General features: G+C 36.2%; 1 protein-coding gene across 2 annotated transcripts in view; it reads right to left on the bottom strand.

Moving 5' to 3' along the window:
- DPYD (dihydropyrimidine dehydrogenase) overlaps positions 1-19681 on the bottom strand; it is a 355462-nt gene that overhangs the window by 277304 nt on the left and 58477 nt on the right. The gene's annotated exons all lie outside the window — the stretch shown is intronic.

The following is a 19681-nucleotide window of genomic DNA, read 5'->3' as shown; positions in this document are numbered from 1 at the left end:
TAACAGCTCAACCTATTATATGACTCATGACACTTAAGAGTAATCTTGAAACTTCCTTATTTTTACAATAAACTGCTGCTAACCTCTTCTTAACTCTACAGGAAATATTCTATCAGTGTTGCACAATAAATACCTAGAATTTTAAAGAGATGTAATACTAATGCTATGCATTGACGTAACTCTTCACTTTCGTTATTGGGGTTTTTTGTTTGTTTGTTTTTAAATACTCAAATCAATCCACTTCTGCAGGGAAACAAAAACAGATTTCAGACTACCATTTCACAGAAATCTGACCCAGTATATACTAGGGTTTTGAAAATATTTTCTAGGATTGAGACCAATTTCTCTGATGTATGGCACACTTATGAAATTTACTGTGCGGAGGAGGTCAGCTTCTATTCTTGACCTCAATCTATAAACACAATAGATAGAAGCTGACAATTGATAATCTATAGTCAATCACCCATTGGTCTCAATGGGGTAATGTGCAAAAATCAATACAGAACAGATATTACATATTATTGAATTTACAGATTATCATCATTACTTGTTCAGTGCGGTATTGTCATACTTAGGATCACTTGGGAGGAAGCATACTTCTCCCTTTTTCTTGAAAACTACTGTACTGTCCCTTTCACTCTGCATTGTTTCTGAATTTACTAAAACTCATTTTAGCATGTGCCCCAGAAGATCCACCAAAATGATTACTTCTTAAACAAATGCATAGACTACATATACAACAGTCTAATACTTGCACCCAATTGGTAGGCTTCAGAGATAATCATCCCAGTGTCGTCAGTGTGGGAAATGGTGTGCACACCTGTCACTCCTTTTTTTTTAGGCTGCTTTCAATGTAAATCTCCACTGCAGCATATAAAATAGAGATGACATTTGGTTGGCTCCTATCATAAAATCTCTCTCCTGCGGTCCTTGCCAAATACTGAATCCAGTTAAGTTATTTTGAAGACTTCATAGTAATTCTGAAATGATATTAAAATTGTGTTGGGTGATGAGTGCATTCAAAATTCAGAACACAAAATTACGAAACTACGTGTCATTTTGACTTTAGATGAGACAAAATGAATTATCAAGACTGAGATATTGTTCCAGCATCATTTGAAGATTTTGAAGCAAATTCATAAATGTAAAAGAGAGCTCAAATAAATCCAAGCCTGGGAGATTCCTGGGGGTACATGATGGACATGCTACTGCTAACATTCTCTTTGCTTCTCCTTTCCCATTTACTTACACTTACAAAAAACAGAGATTCTGGTATATAAAACAGAAGAGATGTGAGTAGGTATATAAAAAATAGATACGGATAGGATCTGAGGGGAAACGGATGTCCAAATTGAATCCAGTTATCCAAAACATGTTGCCTTGTGCTGTTTTTAATTCACCTCAACACAAACAGGACTAGAATGATAACATTTACCTTGAGAATTGCAACATATCTGATTTCATTGCCACCAGAATCAAAACTAGCATTCTTCAAATTTCAAATAAGCGAAAGAAATTTGAATTACAGGCTCAGCCTTATGTGCCATCTTGAAGATACAGTAATAACAGATTTGTCCTTCTCACAATTGAAAAACTTGAGAGGGATTTTAGAACATCCTGCCTTCTAAATCTTATAACGTTTACCAATGTTAACTGCTTATTCAAAGAATTAGCTTGTATTTTGACTGCTACATCTTTTCTACTAATCAGCCACGCACTACTTCTCTTTCCATGGATTCAAAATGCAAGTATTTTACTCATCATTCTGTGTATTGTTTCATCTGCAAAGGCAAGAACTGGGCTTTGCAACCCCCAAAATTAACTAAATGTAACTTGAGCTGTTCAGTGAAGTGGTTTTACCTAAGTTGGATGCTCAGGCTCAAAGAACACATTCAATGTACTGACAGTGTAGGACATGCGACAGAGATTCTCAAAAATCAAGGTGCTAGCTGCAAATAGTTTAGTTGCTTAAATATGTGACATGGCCAGAAACAAACCAAAGTTATGCCTTTACATCTCCTAAGGTTATCACTATGAACCTGCTCATGAAGGAATAAATTTAAGCTTTGCTTTTCCATCTGACAGAGGGGAAAAAAAATAGTCCCACAGCAACTACCACCAGACAACCTATGTTCGAGCTCTAAACTGCAAAAGACCCAAATTTAATCTGTTACTTAAGTCAAGAATAGCAAGATTTGATTCAAGTCAAGATTTGAACTCACATATTTAATATGCCAAACACTCAGCATCACATAGTTACCAGCTCCTTCCGTACATCTGTCTTGGTTTACTGAGACTGACTGGGAATAGGAAGACCCTCAATTTGGAAATCTACTGTGGAGTTCAGCCTAGAGAAGCTCTTTAATTGTAGAGTAGTATAAGTGCTCTGGCAGCCTTTAGGTGCTCTCAGGCTTTAGGAACTCACAGGGGCAACTCATAAATGGCTTTAATAATCACCTCCAGAGTCTCATAAGTGCTAGGTATTCTTGAAAGAGCTGATCATCTGAAAAAAGTGTTCTCATGTTAATAACAGCCTTTATATAATAATTGATTAAATAATCAGTCCATTTCTTTGAAAAATTATTGTATATTTTTCAAAAAAATGAAAAATACATCCTGTTGAACAAATGTATGCTATTTCAAAATCACATTTACAGAGGAAAAAAGGTCCAAACAAATACTTCAAAGGATGCAAGCTAGATGTTGCATTCAATAAATGTATCTATTTCTACTTAGCATGATATGAAGCACTTTTAGCCACTGTTTTGCTGCTATATATAGTACATTACTCATTCTGAGAAATAGTTAGCATAGTATTTTACAAATGGAAGAAAATAGCTACTTGCACATACATTTGTGATTCAAAGCCTTCATTTAAACAATGACACCCATCCATCACCAGTATGGCACAGTGCGTGCCTTTTTTTTTTTTTTTTTTTTTTTTTTTTTACAGTTTGTTACATGCAATGAGAGAATCCAAATACCCAACATGTTTATAGCACTTCAGGCCTTCCTTCTAGCACATCAAACTGATGCTGATATTGGACAATTTCCTCATAGCACATCAACCACTCCATCATTTACTAATATATCCTTGCAGCTTCCAGAATGAGATGGGTGATCTCTTCTTAGAGGCCAGTACAAGACTGTACTGACAGGTGCCCAATTTTATCTCTAAATCTGAAGTGAGTATGCCTCATTAAAAAAAAAAAAAAAAAAGTAAGAACTGATTAAGTATCTCATTTTCTTTACAGCACTATGGAAGACATTAACAATAATGTATGTTTACATAATCTCATAATAGTAAAGTTCATACAAAATACTGTTTTGTAGTATTGTGGTTTTTTATTTTTCCATTTTCTTTTTAATGATCAGTTGTAAACTGTTAGGCAAAACTAACTGGAATGAAAACTCCCAACAGCTGTTCACCTATGATAGGCACACTTGACATCTAAAGACAGATCATTGCTGTGTGCTATGAAATTTGACACAACTCCACTACCATCAGTGCTCATAAATCCTGTATGTCCATGATTTAAACTAAAAATAAAATGCAAGAAAGCCATGCAGGTTTTACATACAACCAAACCATCTTTTAGGTTTGAGGCATGGATAAAACATGCTTAGTCTGATCTGAATTACTGCAGTGTTCTTGTTAAAAACTACCATCTGTCAGAGATTATCCTATTTTACACAGAGGGAACATACATTAATTATTAATCCTATTCCTCACAGAAATGTACTTGCACAAGATCAGGACTATCCATGGTGTGACAAGAGTATTAGTGTTCTTACTAGGTAGTCTCTGGATGAAACACGGGATGGTTCCCTTAAGTATTAAAAAAAAAAAAAAAAAAAAGATGAAAACCAAGCTGTTTCAGTGCAGGGCACTGGCCACATGGCAACGCATCATCACACAAGAAACAACAGCGACATTTCCAGGACCCAAGCCCATCTCCATGGACCGGCATAAACACTAAATGCAGTACAGACATATTTGCAGAGCACTGTGGCCCCATGTTATGCATACAGTAAAGCACGTGTTTAAGTTTAAGCATGTGAATTTGGCTTTATTTAGAATTAAGTGTCAGAAGTAGAAGCTTTCTTGGTGTTGCCCACAGTGCTCAGCACTCTGCTGTCTCTTCCATGTGTGCTGGATTCATATCTGTAAATAGCACAATGATGTGCAGATTTAATTAATCCAACAACAAGATTTGAATATCATTTTGATGATATTCAAAATAAGATGATGAAGAAAGCTCTTCAGTGATTTAAGTCAGGGACAATAAGAATGGATATTTTTCATAAAGAATTTCCTAATCGTATCATTTTCTAGAAAAGTTGGTAGGCATCACATTTCTCTCTATGAGATCTTCTACCTATTTTGTATTGCTCAAGTTTACAACGCTCTATATTGCCCTTCAATAAAATCTAAATTACCACTTAAGCTTTTTGCTTGGTCAAAGGTAAATTGACCAAAGCATTTACAAAGTTCTTCAAAGCAGGTTTCAGTATTTCAACAAAGAAAATCATATCTTCTGCTCAGTTGTATAGAAAGACTACAGAGCAAAGTAATTTAAAAAGTCGTATATAATATAATACATATATATATATATGAGATAATATATATTGATTATATCTGATATGACAAATATGATCATATATCTGATATGAGAGAACAACTCACAGTCCCAGTGGATGTCCTAGTCCTAGTGGAGAGAACAACTCACAGTCCTAGTGGATGCCTGAACCTGTCTTATGATCAAGAACACCAACAAAAAAGGAGAATTCTAGATGAACAGAAAATATATTTATGCCCATAAGTTTTGAAACTTTCTATTTTTAAGACATTATTTGACGTTTCAATTTCTGTATCCTCCTGGGCAAGGAAGAGGTTAAAATCTTTCCTTCTATAACAAGAAAATGCTCCATTGAAAAGCTGCCTAAGCTGCCAAGCATGGAGGGATAGTACTCCAGTTGAAACTCATTACAGAGACAACATAGGAGAACTGATCCAGCTTTTTATTTACAGTAGAGGCAGAAATGACACGAACATCTTTCTATGTAGACCTAGAAAAATATGTTGGCCCTGAAGCCAGGGATCAGAACATTACCAACCTTGCCAAAATGATATAGGTTTGTGTTTTGTTGTTGTTGTGGAGTTTTTGTTGTTGATTTGTTTTGTTTCCTTATTTTATTTAGAAAGATTTGGCACTGATTCATATATTTTCCCCTGGAGAAGAGGAACTATTTATATTCTTCAAAGCACAGATCATAATTGTTAATTTCCAGTGGCCCTACATAAAGAAATGGTAGTCTTATTATTCTGAAACAAATACACCACAGCTTTTAATCTTGTAAACAGAAAATTTTGTGTGAAGTCATTTTTATCTCTTCTGGTAGGTGAAGCTTCCAAGAGAAAGGATTTTTTCACATAAGCACACATCTGTTTCCCTCAGATTCACAGACTGCAACAAACAGGAAGTTAAAAAGTTAAAAGTTCACCTTCCATCAAGTGAAGCATAACTAAGGACACATTCCTAAGGATCCATCCCATTCTCACCTGGTTCGTTTGACTTCCGGACACAGTTAGAGCACAGCACATCAAGTGGTGTCGGTTGTGAGAATATAAAAATAAGAAGTGTCTCATCCTTTGACATCCTGTCCCTTGACACCCCTAAAGAAGGTACTCACGTCTCATATCACCATTCTGGTACTATGTACAGACATTTGTACTTAAAGTGCATAATATATAGCTCAGCTTACATTACTACAGCACTTCAGGTTGCCTGTGTGTTTGACCCAAGTCATGAGAACCTGCTGGATGACCTTTCCAGGGCTCTGCTCACAGACCTCAGTTCAGAGACTTACATTGACTATGCAGCAGGAGACAGCTCAGCTATTATGTAGATATTGACCCTCTGTAAACAACCAGGTCCTAATCTGCTTCTCTGGCAGTCAGATCCGGGCTTTAGCTTTCAATCTGCTTCCACCGAGCACTTTGACAACTCACCCGCCAGCCAGAGACTGAAGGATGTAAGATCAGCCTGGAAAGTCACAACCTTTCCAATACCTACTCCATAAGGAAAGGAGGAAACTCAATGTTTCAGTGCTTAGCTCTGTACTAACCTAGTGAAGTCATGGTCAGCTACATGAGTAGTAATAAAAACAAACAAACAAACAAAAGAAGTATACTGGAGACCAAAAATAAATAAATAAATAAATAAAAAATCAGAGGAAACAAAAGAGAACAAAACTAGGTAAAAAAAACTAGGTAAGTAGGAGTACAATACCTTAGCAAAATTGAACCAAATAAAAGTGCTTCATCTTAAATGCGGAAGCTGTTTTTCTTATCTGGTTAACACCACCAACCTCTCCCCTCCTCCCCCCCCCCAAGAAAAGCCTACTTTTCTTTCCTGTTTCACCATCAAGGTATCTGAAACTGGTCATCAGGTGGGAGGGGAGGTATTAGAAACACATCAGAAAAAAATGAGAAGCTGAAACTACCTTACTTGAAAATTAGCAAGAGACCAAGCCTTCCATGCTGTTTTCAAACAACAGACATGTCACATGCTGCACAGAATTATCATTATTAGTCCAGTAAACCTACAAAACCATAAATAAATCACACCAAAAGCAATAAAATAATTAAAGTAATGCCTCCTCTACTTTGCAAGCAAATTATTTTTAATCATTGCTGTACAGATTGCCAGGCACTTTACGATATCAGTTTTGGAGATGCATTCAGTTTATGTATTAATGAAACAGTCTATCGTACTTTTCAATTTCAGATTCATCAAAAAAACAGCTTTATTATATTTACTTTTATTAAAAAAATACACACCTCTCATTACACAACACATACATCCGAGCAAAACCGTTTGTTTGGGTCACCAGGTGTATGAAAGACATTTGATCTGTAGAAACCATTTGAGCTTCTTGCTCATTTCTAGCAGCAGTGAAAGTTCCCCACAGTACAACAGCAACCCTGACCTCCCCCTACTCCTTCCAAAACTGGGACAATGAGCACCTCTGGCGGCTCTAAACATTTAACGACTTGCTTCCACAAGGCTGACTCTTAAGAACAGCATGCAAGGACTGCAGCAGATTTTCCAGAAACTCTTAATCAGACCAAGCTGTTTCTTCCAAATGAAACTTATATGGGTTAAATATCACCATACCTGAGCAATACTGTGGCAATAAATATCGGCTTGGCTCTTGAATAACTAGAAGCGATACGAGGGGAGAGTAAAAGGAAGGAATATTTAAAATACAGTGTTTTTTAGAGTATTCTCATGAAGTCTTGCTAATATCCATATTAATTAGCAACCTCCTCACACTGCAATAAATATACTTGTCAGCAAACCTTTAAAAAGAGTGACAAACATATGATAAACAGGAGTCATTCCATGAAGCCAGTCTGTTAATTACCATACACTTTTTCACCATTATTCATCACATGGATAATAAATGAGCCAGAACATAAGGTTTATTTATCTTGTGACTACTTCCTCCCTTGACCATCAATTGTGGGGTTTATATGCATGTGGTACTGGTGTATTACATCAGTGAAAAATCTCAGCAGGTTGTGTTGACCCAAAGAAAAAAAAAACATCAAGACAGAGAGAAACTGGAATGCTTCTTTCCTAGAGATGGGTGTACAAGTAACAGACTACTGGAAAATACCCCAACTATTGCTTTAAATGATTCTCCTTCAGGTACAGCAATTCAGAAAAACAGATCGGTGGGAACTTCATGGAAGTGACCTTATCAGTTTATGTATTCCAAGTTAAAAAAAAAAAAAAAAATAGAAGTATTTTGATGCAGAACAACACATTGTTTTGTAATTTTGTAATCACATCTGTTTTTCATTTGCTTTAAAGAAATGGCATCAGAAAAATTATTATTTTGAACAAACATTGATAACATATATTGGAAGTCTTACACCCAGAATGTTTTTTTCACATTCCATAATCATTTGGATGTTATCTCTACTACACTAGCTTCACTATTATTCTATTCACAACTTCAAAAAAAAAAAAAAAAAAAGGTAGCTCGTCCATGCAAGAGCAAAGGTGCAACTGTTGTATTTCAGACAAACTTGCAATATCTCTGCAGCTCAAATCTTGGTGATGCAGTACTGATGCACATTTTAGAAATGCTCATGGACACAGACAGTTCCTTCAGAACATTGTTCATATTTATCCCTCCACAAGTCAATTCTCACAAACAAGCTTATCAAGCTGTTCTATATTTCTGTTGGTGCAATATAGCAAGAACTGGGAAACAGATTCAGTTTGCAAGCTATCTGCAATTTTAAAAAATACTTTGAATTTAATTAAAGAAACATTTTCTGCAAAAGAATCTTTGAAAAGTTACAACTAAAATGAGAAAATATTTTCTCCAATTTCATTTACTATAAAATAAGATACTAAAAAAAAAAAAAAGGAGATCATCATTCCATTAGGGTTATTTTTCAATGAAGTTTCATTAACTTCATAGAAGGAAGACTCATCATCAAAAATCTTGTCCTTCAGTGAAATTTATCTTGCGCTCATAATTTTGATAATTCTGAATTACCATATGCATACAGATTTTTGCTTGTTACAGACCTATTTAATTAGGTCTCATTTGCTTATTCTTCCCATGTAATGGTATCTATGATATTTTTTCTAAATGATTTGTCTCAAAATTTTCTTTCTTCCTCCTTAGGATTTAAATATTTAAAGCTCTTAGTTTCTCAGCAATTTTGAAAATCTGGTCATCAGCCACTTATTTAAAATGGCAATTTTAAAAGGAGTTTAAGGTGAGCTATTCATACACAACTGCAAGTTGCACATCTTAACTCCCTGTAGAAACATTTGGAAATACCAATCTAATGAAGAAGAGGAGGAAAAATAATCACTGAACTTACCTTCCTAACCTGCAGTCCCCCAAAGCATACTTAATTCTGGTTTTAAGTGATACAAGGAGCACCCATGCCCACTTCACCACATTACATGACCTTGTTTTCTGCTATAATTAAGCTTCAGCAGCTGCAGGTTGTTATTGTTTTTTTCTTATATATTGGGAACGGTATTTTTTCCTGCCTATTGATATAAGAATATATAATGTAATCAAATTTCTTTCCCTGTCCCCTTCCATCAAACAGCTGCCATAAAGTGGCAGCAATGAAACCTGAAATTGTCCCTTAATAAAAGTAACTATCCCAAAGCTCCCTTCTTGAAGGAAGATTCCCAATTTCATGCTGGAAATAATGGAAAAATAACAGCTTGATTGTTACTTTGTTAAATTAGCACACATATGCAGCTATGATTCCAGCTGATAATGGACAGACAGCAGAGGATTTTTTTTGGTTTTGTCTCTTAAGTGTTAGGGTTGTTTGTTTTTTCTTTTTTTAACTTGCTTGTGGTTGGTTTTTTTTTTTATGATTTTTGTTGTTTTGTTTTTGTTTTGCAAGACATAACCACATTTAGATTTCAATTCAAAGCACAGCTCTAGTTTATAGTACATAAAGATGTCTCTGAAGCACAAAGTACTGAATCAGAGAAAGGAAAGCACATCCCATCCTACAGTGGTGACATGAGTTATTTGCATAGTTGCCACAAAAGTAATAATTACACTGTAACTCAATGGGAACAATGGTAATTTCACAGTAGCTCATGTTGTTGTTATCACCCTATATCCTGATAACTGTGAAATTAATTTGTGGCACCACTGTATGTGTCAGCTTTAAGCTGTTCCCTAGGTAACATTACGCTACCATAGAGAAGGAATGCTTGGCAGTAAAATGGGTAGCAGCAGATTGATTATACAAAAAGAATCTTCTCCCTACATACAAATAACTTGGCAATCAGTGAAGATGATGAGAAAAATCCTTCTCCCTCCTTTAAAATGAAAAAAAAAAAAATAATGAAGCAATAGATTTAATTCTATTAACTGACCATTATCCATTGACTGGAAGAATTCAAAAGGAAAAAATAAAATGAGCAAATTAGCAGATTATATTTAGTGCCTTTGACCCATTGTTCTAACTGCAGCCAGGAAGCAGCATAAAATTGCTGAACGTTTGCTTTCTGCTATTCATTTTCCACATTAATTCCTAAATGACAATTTAAGTGCAAATATACAGCACTAAGTTGCATATTTAGGAGGACAATAATAATAGAGGCTATGTTTTCATAAATAATTCCAACTTTACCTGAGAGGCGCTGTCCTTTCACCTGCTGAATGCTCCATGTTATTACGCTGCACTATTACCACAAAAAGAGTTCCACGCTGAAAGATGACATGCTGCCACGCAATGCATGGAAATACTTACAAATTTACTGGTGAAAATTCATTGCAATAACAATTGAACCTCTGGAAAACACTGAAGTATGGAATTTAAGGAGGTAACTTATCACTGCTTGGTAACAATAAACAAAATACAGTTTAATCCTTCCAGTCGATCTGCTTGGCACAGTAGCAGGTATGAGAACTTGGATGAAAGATAGAAATATCCTCAATAAACTGGATATTTCTCTTGCTTTTTACATTCTCCTACTTTTTTACAGGCCTGTTTACATAGCATCAGAAACTCATACTGTAACACCTTGTTCTCTCAGTATATGTTTGTCCATAAGGAAACAGGTGAAAAAAATCACAGCATGTTACATACGCGGGCTCAGTGGTTTAGCTGGAATTTTGTTACTGAAAAGGCAGCAGTATCTCAGTGTCAATGTCAGTCATCAAAGCAAACCAAGGTGTCGAGCAGATACTCTGATCCAGAATATCCAGGGACAAGCATGTTTTGTCACTCTGTAGTTTTGATCTTTATCTCTGACTGATCCTCCTTTCGTGATTGCTACCACAAGATACTGTCCCCAAAATCCCTGACAGGTGATGTTCAGATGTGTTTGTTTTTTATCGTTGTTTTTTGTTTGGTTGTTTTTTTTTCCCAATCCAAAATAAAGCTTTCAGAGTTCTAAAAGCAGCTGTAGGGGCATAAAGCCAGCTCGGAATGTCCCAAGTGTGTATTCTTCATTAAATATTGGCACATGCTATGCCAAATTATGTCACTGCTGAGAGGAAAATTTTGACCACCCTATACTCAATTATTCATCTGGAAGGCACTCTGATCGTTGCCACAGTAGGCCCAGGAATTCAACATATATCCTTTGCCAAATAAGCACGTGCCCTCATCCACTCAACTCTCACTCTTTCTCCACTCACCACTGTGTGAGCCAATTCTGATGAACAAGGACCCTTAAACCCAGACTGCATTCACAACATACTTTTGCAGCCAGCAAACTCACTATATTAGCTACATGGGCAATTGGCATGTGCTGTTAATGCTGGTAAGAATTACTGAAGGATACTCTTAGTACTGATCCCATCTTCCAGTCCTGTTAATAACTGTCTGCAGTCACCTTTGCATTGCTAGCTCTATACAGAGCCTTGATACTCTGCTAAATCAGTGGTCATTTTTCCCCACACACCAGACACTACTTCAGCCTGAAAGAGCATTTGCCAAGCCTGTTGGATTTTTTTTTTTCTTTCTCTAAACTCTGTGAATTTTCTCAGTTCTTTATTTTCTTTTATACACTCTTCAGGTGTCAGTGCTGAAACAACTCCAATCAGTTGGAACAAACACGCTTCCTGCAAAGACAAATGCTGCCAATGACAAACAACCTTCCATTTACCAGATCAATGCTGCCAAAGGCATACAGAAATGCTTCAGGAAAGTGCATGTATGTAACTAAAGATCTTTGGCAAGCTTTAGAAGCTCACAGCAATTACTGTAAGCCTAAACTTACTAACGTAGAGAATATTTCTGATATGTCAGATATTCTTTTTTAGAAGACAGATTGAGAAATGAGTAGTGGGGATACAAAATACCTAGGATTAGGAATTTTACCTTTATAATCACAAAATATAGCCAGGCACAGTACAGATGGTATTTTCACCTATGACAGCGTTCAATAACCTTCTAAAAACTAAATAACATCCTGTATCTGGGGTTCCCCCCTCAAAAAGAAAAAAAAAAATATTGTTTTTAGTATACACTTAACCTCTGTTCTGAGACTGCTAATGATGCTGAAGATGAACTCCAAAATTGTGAACTATTTTCTAATACTCCTTAAATAGTAGTTGTTCCACCTCATACTTGAAGCATGCTGAGAGATAACAAGAAGTTTATAGAGCTACTCCTATGCTATTTTAATGTGTTCATTTTACTGAGAAAGGTTCATTCAAAATTTTAAAAGAATATTAACACACCTTTGAAAGAGTTGTGGTAGTCTACTGCCAGACCTTGTGCAAGTGGTGTCTACTACATTGGATTTTAAAAATTTATTTGCAGAATGGCTTTAAAGTGGTGGCAAAATTACTGAAATGATATAAACAGCAAAAAAATCTTGTACATTCTTATCCAACCCCCAGGTCTCACTACTGAGAAAGATGCCTTGCCATCTCTGATTTCTCCCTACCTGCCAAATTACTGATATGTTACTAGTTCTATAAGCTTCAAAAAGAAATGCTACTGTTTTACAGTTGTTGTTATTTTAGATATATCTTTCCTCAAAAACATTAGATACGCATTTACATCATTTGACCAAATTAATGGAGAAGTTATTTCTGGCTTCATAAGATTCAGCAGGTTCCTTGAAATAACGTATGTGAGCTCTACCCATACAGAAATTACACTCGATCACTAAAACTGCAATGCTGTAAATGCAGCATATACAGAGATGCTTGTTCAAATATCTCTGGAATACCATAGTGTCTCAAAATTAAGATATAAAATCCTTGCAATGAAATAGTTGTCTTATGAAACGTATTTGGTGTTATCTCACACATTCAACCAGAGTTATTAGCCAGCATGTGAAGTCTTAGAATAACTTCCATTGCACTTCCAGCCAACTGTAAACTTGACGCATTATCTTGGAAGAATGCCACATCTCCCGCTGTGCTAAACTTACTGAAACAAATAGGAAAGCAGCATTGCTGTGTTACATCCCTGCTTTACTATTGTGTAATTGGACCACACTACAGGAACGACACTTTATTTTGCAAACACTGAGCTACCATTATCAACTCGTGGTTTCACACACTCAGTACAGGAGCAATGAATTCTTGTCTTACATCAAGAATTAAATGAACATGATAGAAGAGAAAATATTAAGAGAGTTACATTTCAGAGCTCTGTTCCCAGTTATAATATTAAGAAAAATACATTTTGTGTGTTATTACTTTGTTACACTATTGGACAACAAAATGTTTAGCAGCACCAAAAGATTACTCAGGCCCTTCCAATTTAGGGGTAAAGTCTTCACTCATCCAGCATGCCCAAGTAGAATAAAATAATAAAAATTGATCACAGAAGCAGGGAATACAAGGAGGTACAGTTTTACACTCACTGAAATATATCTAATTCAACCTGAAAAGAGCAAAACAATTTATGCTGTCTAGTTCCTGCTAGTTAAATGGCTTCCTGTATTAGAGAAGGAAAATCAGGGATTTCATCTGCATCTACTTGAACAGCAGTGTTCTCCCCTCTCCTGTAGTATTAACCAGCCCTTGCCCATGATTTTGGCAGTCAAGGAATTTATCCCTAAAATGGCAATTTCTCTACTAGCACAATATACCCTAGAATGGCTATATACATACGAACAAGCAATGTGGCTCAGTAGTGCCTAAAGTGGTCCAGGGCTTAACTGGCTGCCAACCAACTTTTTCAACAGCAACTTCAATAAAAGAGGTTCTCCTGTAAAGCCTCTTTAGAATCACAAATGGAAATTGTTTCTCCAAAAGTCTGTAGACAAATAGCTAAATGTGCAGTACTGCACAACTTCTTACACAACTAATTTATTGAAAAAAATCCAACACATTAGGATCTTACTATTTAAATTTAATGTTGAACCGGAATCTACTTGTTTTACTGAAAATCTTTTCCTGCTCTCCTAAATAGCCTCAAGTAAGTAAATAGGATTTAAGTTCAGAAGTCTACAGCTCTCCCAGATAGCCTCAAGTAAGTAAACAGGATTTAAGTTCAGAAGTCTACAGAGGAAGGGCAGATTAACTTTGATGAAAGTTAAGTATCTTGGGGCAGAGTTGGACCCAGTTTAATCTCTGAAACACTCTCATCCCAATATACAAAACATTTCTAGGAAAATGGAGATTTACTCTTATCTCCAGAACTGCAACACCTGGTACAGCGTAAGTCAAGATTCCTGAGAGGTAGCAAAAAGAAAAATGTAAGCATAGCTACTAATACTCAGTAAAACTGAAGTGTTCTAAACACACTATAATCAGAAAAGATAATTATGATCTGGCCATGATGAACGTAACAATGCAAAGACACAAACCACATAATAATGCAGTTTTGAACAAAGACTATTGTATCCTCAGTCCAAGCTCTGCTTTCTATCTTGAACTCCAAGGAGAATAGCACCAGAGACGCCCATGGCAATACAAAGCCCAGTGACTTCAAAAGGACATGATGGAGAGGAGGGAAGACAGATAACGTTTTTAGAGGATTTTGAGAACTTCAATAAATGTTTCAAAAAAACAAGAGCAAATATTTAAAGCAGCATTGGTAAAGGCAAACTGGTTTCTGTCTCCACACAAAACTGATGTTACTGTAGTAGTTTCTTGAGCACATGTGGAATGTGATACGCCATGTAGGTTGGCTACAGTGGAGATTAAATTCATGACTTACAGACAAAACAGCATGAGCTTCAACAGCTTGAATAAAAACACCGTGATCCTTTGACAAAGCTGTAACATGCCCAGCTAGTGTGTCCCAGACTTTTTTTTATGATCTAAAATAGTATAAGCACCTTCCAATTAAATCATTCACAGCCCCTGAACATAAAAAATAAATAAATAAAAATATCAATAACCTACAGAAAGCTGTACAAGGCCATCAGCAAGCTTCCTCAATTTATCTCCACACTTTTTTCTTTTTTTTTTTTTTTTTTTTTTTTTTATTTTCAAGATGAACCTATGCCTTTTCGAGTGTACAAGCTGATGAAACTAAAGGTATTCATAAGCCTAGTAGTAGCAATCCAGGGCAAAAAAAAAAAAAAAAAAACAAAACAAAACAAAAAAAACAAATCTAAGAAATATTTTAAAATCTTCCATTTAAAAAGTAACAAAGGGGGAACCCATAGAGGGAACTCAAGATTCTCTAATGCAATTTTCTGCTCTAACAGTTTGCAGATGAGTAGCTGTTAGTCACTGAAAGGTACGACACTGCACCCACTGCATGGCATCTTTGGAGTCTTTGTGGTAAGCCATCTGCCACAGTGGTTTTCAAAATCTCTTTCAGTACCAACATCAGACAACATCTCCTGCAGTTTGCTAAAAAGCAAATTTTTGACTGTTATCCAATTTTTTCCTTAAATTATAAAACTAAATGGCTCAAAAGCAGAAACAGGCTCCTGTCCACTGAAGGGTGAGAAAAGTGTTAGCTCATTTTTTTGTGTGTTTTTTTTTTTTTTTTTTCCTCCTCTCCCCCACCAAAAAAAAATATTTTTCAGGAATTGCACAGATAAACACAGCACTGATATGTTTACTGTGCACAGTACGGACTTGAAGCCCTAACAAGCAGGTTATTAGACATTTTGTAGTTTGCACTGCATACTTTTGCCCACAGTTTTTAAAATCTCTTACTATAATTCTGTAAACCCACAAACACTTGTGAAGTCATGGAACTTCTTACAGTATAACTTCCTTGGGTTTTGCCCAGCCATCGAAACTGTTTGTCAAATACATCTGAGTCTAGATCATACTAAAAGCAGCTTGATTATTACTAACCCCAACTTACACAGTTGTCAAGACAACAGAGTGAATATCATTAACAGAAACTGCTTCTGTCAAACTGGAAATCATAGCTGAAGTCTCACTCCCATGTTCACATTATCCAAAACAGTATGCAAATTTGCGAATGCAAAAGAAAATTCCAAATGAAGTTTGATGCCTTTCTAGACTGGTCCAAACAGACTAGTAAACTTTCTCTCTCTTCTTTCCTACTTGGAAATATGAAATATGTTTAAATCTTTCTTTATTAACATAAAGTCTATAGAAAAAATATTCAGCTTTAATTTTCACTTGCAAAGCTTTCACGCAACTCGGCCAACATTCAGAAGACAGACTGTAGATGTATTTACCTACAAGTAAGACCTATTCATGTATAAAACATCTCACCAGTCTTACTAGCTGATTGCTCACATCCATAAGCCACCACATCACTAAGTAAATAACCGCATTGCCAGATTCACAGGATTCGCTCTGGCTTCATTTGTCTGACACCAACCAAGTTCATGAAAACTATGCTAGACATATGCCTAAAGCATATCATTAGTAGAGTGCTTACAAGCAACGCACCATAATTTCAGATGCAATACTGTATGTGCATAGTTCAGTTCCCTGTCACTAAGGTGTAACCCCTCAGAATGTCTGCAGATGTTGGAACATTGTGAGGAACAGTTGATACTCCAAAGGGTTGTGCTGCTGTTCAGAGAGGCATCAACAGGATTGGAGAAATAAGCCAAAAGGAATCTCAAAAAGTTCAAAGAAAATTAGATAAATTAAGTCCTGCACCTGTGGAGGAACAAGCCCAGGCACCAGCACAGGCAGAGGCCAACCGTCTGGCAAGCAGCTTTGCAAGAAAGGCCCTGGGGAGGACAAGCTGACCACCAGCCAGCCACGTGTCCTCACAGCAAAGGCCAGCAGTGCCCTGGGCTGCATCAGGCCAAGCATCACCGGCAGGCCAAAGGATGTGATCCCTCCCCACGGCCCAGCACTGGTGGGACACCCAGAGCGCTGAGCCCAGAGCCGGGCTCCCCACGACAGGGACGTGGCCTTACCAGAGTGAGTCCTGCAAAGGGCACTGAGGTGATGGAGGAACTGGGGCGTCTGCCCCATGAGGGAAGGCTGAGAGCATTGGGGGCATTTAGCCTCGAGCAGGGGAGGCTTGGGAGGATCTTATCAGTATGTTTGTACATACTGCAAACAAATGGATTCAGTGGAGAGAAAAAAAAAAAAAAGAAAAAAAACTCCCTTCCTGCCATGTGTTGCTTTCTGAAATTTGTCCTTCACCTTGTTAAACCTAGCTTAAATCTTAATTTACATCTTCTTTTCCTCTAAATATATACTAAATGATTGGGCTTGGATTTCCTCCACATTTCTGCTAAAACGTACTTTATAGCAACTGGAGGCAGGGTTTGCTTGTTTGTTCTAAAAGTTCTCAGGACTGCTTTACTGTACATTCCCAGAGGCACAGTTACAGCAACAGTCTGGGTTAGCCTCCTATGACAGCAGGGTCAGCATACAGTTACCTATGCCACGTATCTCCATGTAGCAACCAAACCAATCTAAAAGCTCCTTTGATTTGCTAGAATGAAGCTTCACTGAGGATCAGGATCCAGATTTTTTTTTTTTTTTTACAAGGATTAATATATGAAGTACAAATTGAGCCCTGCTTAATAAAAGCTTAATGCTCTTACTTATGTAACCTGATATTATAAGTTTATATATATAATATGCTATTTTTCTGCCAAGTTATGCTATTTTTCTGCCAACTACATAAAACACCTAATTATATTATAGTATATACTTTCAAGGCATGTAAAGCAATACACTGTCCATTCATAAACCTCTGTTCAAAAAAATAATTTATTTTTATTGTTCACTCAAACTTTACAGTTACATTAAAATATAATAAACATTTTAGAGTATATCATCAAAACAAGAACATGAAATGAATTGAATGCTTTATGATTTTACATGCAAACAACTATAAACCAAATTCTTATGATAACACTATCTTAGCTTATCTCATTATCTCATTCAAGGTCTATAATAATATGTAAAGTAGAACTAGAGAAAGTTCATATGCTTTATAATCATTTCAAAACCTTCCAGAAAGTTTATTTTGCACATACACACACACAGACACCACATACACTCTTTATATATATAAACAAGAAACATGATTTTCCAGTAATCCTTAATTTGTATATCATTTGGTTTCTGAAGAGCTGGAAAAGAACAAGACCCTTCTTGGTTATTAGTGTTTATGTGGAGCACAGTGATATTCATAGACTACAAATGTACTGAAACCCATATTAAATTGACCATTTTTCTCAAAGAGAAAGTTAAAACGGAAGGTCTAGTTCCAAACAGGAGCACTGGGGAAAAATGTTCATTGTGTCTCTCATCTGGCAGACCAGTAGTACTACTCTGGGAAATCAGTGAGGATTTGGGCAGACTGCCCACTCAACTTAAGGCTCATCTGAGATCCACATACATCCGCTTAGCTATCCAACTAGGATTTTTTGTTGTTGCTTTCATGCCCATATGATTTTAGTGCCTCTGTGCAATGTGCAAACCTCTCCACATGCTTCCCCAGCAAAAAGGAAGAAGGTATCTCAATACCAATGCCAGAAAACCTACGTTCTCCCACACTTGGTCCAACGTCCACTATGGTGACGGGAAAACAGAGTGAACTTTCATCTGTCAAAGAGATATTGCTAGAATTAAATATGTTGCAGATTATCTTGGGATCCAAACAGAAAAATGAAGCTATCGAGGATATGTGGTGACTGTGCAGCAGCTGAAAGGAACTGTACAGCCTAAAATAAATGCCTTTTTATGTTTGAAAAAAACAACAACATGCAACTACACACATACACCCCTCTAATCTCTTGCACGTTTTATGTGTTACTCAAGTATTCTGTAAAAACACGGTACAGTGTTTATGTAGTAAGTCAGGTATTTTCTTTACCTCCATAAAAATATCTAAGAAAAAAAAGAACTATATAATTATATATATATATATATATATATATAACATTGCCTGCGATTAAGAGAATTCTAGCACTGCACAGTATCTGTCACACTTAATCAATGACTATTTCTCAGAATGGTTTGTATGCTACCAGAAATGGCCAAGATGCAAATTTATGAGTTTGGAGAGTGCTTTTTATTGTATGCAATGCATAGAATCATAAGAATCTTGTATACAGTCCTTGTAACAGATACATGACCTTTGAAATGCCAAAGATCTGTTTGCTAGTGAATGTTTATCACCAAATAGCTGTCAGCTTCCAAGTTTTTAAAAGATTAACTGTGCTGAGTCATGTAGCACAAAACGCCGCAAACCATCCATGGAATGTTGTTACAGGAGACCAGCAACTTGAAACCCAGCTTGCTGAAAATACTAAAAGTAGTTTCACACACCAAATGTTCCCTAAACCTTTATTTGAAATAATTTTCTGAATATTTCAGAAAGGAAAGAATATAATTTGGAGGTAATAAGTAAGGCTTTAAAAGAGGCAGGTTGCATTTCAAATTTGCAATTGCAAAACATCTTTACAAACAGTTATTCATAGCAGTGTTCATGAGACACGAGCATCATGAACATAAAGTCATTCAGAGTCACGCAAATAAAGTCATTCACACACATCCATAAATGTAAAGAAATTATGAACACAATCATAGCAAATGAGTGTAATTAGTTTTTCAAACTCTTCTCAATATTTTTGCTGTTTTTATTTTTTACTGTGCAAATGCAAATTTAAGAAGTTACTTTGACATTAGGCAAGAGAAATGAAGTGATGTGTGCATCATTACACCTTGCTGTCTGTCTTTCAAAACCTTTCAAAGTATAGGTTACTCTGATTTTCTGATACAA

The sequence above is a fragment of the Anas acuta genome, chromosome 8 (genome assembly GCF_963932015.1).
Source record: "Anas acuta chromosome 8, bAnaAcu1.1, whole genome shotgun sequence".
Taxonomy (NCBI): domain Eukaryota; kingdom Metazoa; phylum Chordata; class Aves; order Anseriformes; family Anatidae; genus Anas; species Anas acuta.
The sequence above is the reverse complement of the archived record's forward strand: the minus strand, read 5'-3'. Positions and strand labels throughout refer to the sequence as shown.